This window comes from Triticum aestivum, chromosome 7A (assembly GCF_018294505.1).
Source record: "Triticum aestivum cultivar Chinese Spring chromosome 7A, IWGSC CS RefSeq v2.1, whole genome shotgun sequence".
Taxonomy (NCBI): Eukaryota; Viridiplantae; Streptophyta; class Magnoliopsida; order Poales; family Poaceae; genus Triticum; species Triticum aestivum.
The window spans coordinates 111,194,434-111,197,563 of NC_057812.1; the positions used below are offsets into that span (position 1 = coordinate 111,194,434).

Consider the following 3,130-nt stretch of genomic DNA (forward strand, 5'->3'; position numbering starts at 1 on the left):
AGAAGAATTGGCGGCATTCTTAAGAAAGATAAGAAGAAAAAACTGAAAATAAAAATTTGCATGGATCTTAATATAAAATCTCATAAATATAGCATCGACTAAGACATAATTAACCAAGCCAGTCCACTGAAATTTAAAAAATTATCTAATGATTCTCAAATATTTACGCATATATGTATTGTTGAGATGGAAATGAAATAAATGTGTGTAAAAAGGGTAAGAAATGAAGCATTACATATATATCAGTAAAGTAGGGGTTGGAAGTTGTACGCATGAATCTGAAAGAGGACTGGGTGGCGATCACGTTAGAAAAGAGCTTGCGAGCCGAGCATCCACAGGAGAGTGGCCATTATCATGAGCGACGCCCACTCCGGCACCGGAGCACCTGCTGGTGCCGTCTCGAACGTTAGCCGCCCGCCACCGTTGCCATAGATGTCGTAGGTCATCTTCCTGCCTGCCTGCAGAAGGCTACCCAGCACCGAGCCGGTAGCCGCCGACGGCAGTATGGTGATTGGTGAGGCACGTCTGCCCGCTGTCGTCGGCGAAAAAATAGTTCTCCACCTTGAGCTCCATCGCCGCGCCGGCGCCGTTAAACAGAAGCGCGAGCGTCGGGACCTTGGCTTTGGCAAGGTCCTGCGTGAGGAAGCACACGCGATCGAGGTTGCCTCCGGCTGCGGCGTTCACCGGAAACACGCCCTGCGACTGGATCCTGCCCACGAGCTCCGGCTTCAGGACGTTGTACGCGGCCTTGTCGAGGTAGGTAAACGGCAGAGTGGTGCTCAGGTAAACCCCGCCGGAGCCATCCTGCCGGACGTCGAAGGTCCCGGCGGGGATGGCTGTGAGGAGCTGGTCGTCTACCTGCACGCCCGTGAGGTTGACGTAGTACAGGTAAGGGTTCTGGTGTTCTGTGGCCGGCAGCAGCAGCGTGCTGCTGCTGCTGCCGCCGCCCCCTGTAGTCGTCGTCGCCATCTGCAGCGCGGTGTAATCGGCGCCGGCGCCCCAGCTCCAGCTGAGGTGCCCACGCGCACGCGCACTCGCATTTTTTCCGCCGGCGGGGTCGCCGGGAGGCGAGATAAAGTAGGTGAAGCTGGAGATTTTGAGCTGCGAGACGAGGGAGAGGGGTCCCCTGCTGAAGCCGGCGAATCCGGAGGCCCCGTCGAGGCTGGGCACCGTGATGTCGCCGCTGCAGCCGAACACCACGCCTTTGACGGGCGTGGCCCCGAAGCTGAACGTCTCGGTGGCGAGGAAGCCGGACGTGGTGCCAGCGTAGTAGGGCTTTACGTACCCGCAGAGATTGTCGTCTTGCACGCGGCACTGGTGCTCGCCCAGGACGGGAAGCATGTAATCGCAAATCTGGGTGTCGCAGCCGACCAGGGCGTAGGAGGAGGAGTTTCTGGGGAGGAATGTGGGCGTCGTCGGCGGCGTCAGCCTGGTGCAGGAGGGGCAGCGTTCACACTGCGCCCAGACGAGGTCGCTGGCGATGTCCATGACGACGGAGAGGGGCTGCGGCGATGTCCCAACTCCCAACGGCGAGGTCGAAGATGAAGGGGCTGAAACCGTCCGACGCCGCGCTGCCCACCTGCTGGCCGTCGTTGCGCTGGCCCGCAGGTAGGCCCTGCTGCGCCGACGAGACAGGGGCCGGAGCCAGAGGAAGAAGAAGAAAAAGAGAAAGAAGTGAGGCCGCCATTGCTACCGTCACTGCGACGGTCTTAATAGCCGTACGTATTATATCTGTGGCTTCTGAAATTGTGAGTGGCCATGTCCGTGCTTACTTCTAGCTAGGTTTTGCTACTAGTAGCTCATGCAGGTCGCTATCCAAAGTATATATATCATCCATCCATATATTGTCGTCAAAACCCTGCCATGCATGACGATAAAAGCCATTTGGCAAATGTTGTCATGTGTGACCAAATGTGTTTGTCTAGGCGAAGAGTTTGCCTTTTATTCTGTCCATCCAAGAAACATCGAGTGCGACGTACACATGCTTACAAGTTGATGAGTTCACCGGCCGTAGATATATCGCCTCGCTGCCGTCTTTGTATGGATTCCATACGGGCGCTGTGATAACCGCATGCCACTGGGAGGCCCTAGCTTATCTACCTTGTTTTGTTTGGCTCCCTGAAAAAGAAAACTTGGTTTTGTTCGGCAGTACACTGCTCGAAATGACCATATATCTATCCATGTACACCACGACGGAATTTTTTACCGAGTAATACTACACCTACGTAGAGGATGTTATGTGGTTTACGTAATCAGCGACGTGGCTAATTATGATTGGAGAAGGGGGAGGGAAGGCCCCCACCCACCTGAAAATAGGGGGCAGAGAAGTTTCAAGGAAGGTCACATAAGAAAGGTTCGTAGCTTTAAGTGGATATAGGATTATCAGTTTTTGCCCGTGTATGCATAGTAGCTATCCGCACTACAATCATTGAGTTTGACGAATACCGAGTTGTTTGCCGAGTGTATTTCATCGCGCACTCTGAAAATGACATGTGCTAAATGCAATGCATATCTATACGTACTAATATTTATCTATATCTATATATCTATACCTACTAATAAAGGAAGTTAAATGATAAGTATTACACGTGTGGCACTAAACACTTCAGCCCTGACTTTTTTATAACTAAAATTGCCATCCAAAAAGAAAAAAAAGGTTGAAACTTGTCATCCGAAAAAAGTTGCCATACTTGACAACTAAAGTTATCATCCTCGTGTCACTAAGCTTGGCGTAAAAAATATTCGGAGTTGCCATGTGTTTGTATCACACGTGTAACATTTATCAAGGTCCTAAAGAAATGAGTAATTCTGCTCATCCGTCAATAATTTTACAGAAGTCCATGTGGTTTTGGTTAATTATCATGTGGTACTATTTCCCATAAGTAAATTGCACGCACATGGGGTGTCTGAGTCTCTGAGATCAGATGCCTCTTGTACATTAAAATCGGACGTGGCGTAAATGTAGCTAGCCATAGTACTCTTGTTCACATTGATCGCTCTCAACAGCGCACGGCGAGCTGGCTGAGAAGCTACAGTGAGGAGATTGCTAGCATAGTTGCAGATGGTTGTAGCTCTTCTATTTGAGTTATGATGATATTCCCTTTTCCTAAAGAAAATTATTAGTAAACTG

General features: G+C 50.6%; 1 pseudogene; it reads right to left on the minus strand.

Moving 5' to 3' along the window:
- Positions 1-305: 305 nt before the first annotated feature.
- LOC123153132 (aspartic proteinase nepenthesin-1-like) lies at positions 306-1,488 on the minus strand (annotated as a pseudogene).
- Between the last annotated feature and the right edge of the window lie 1,642 nt (positions 1,489-3,130).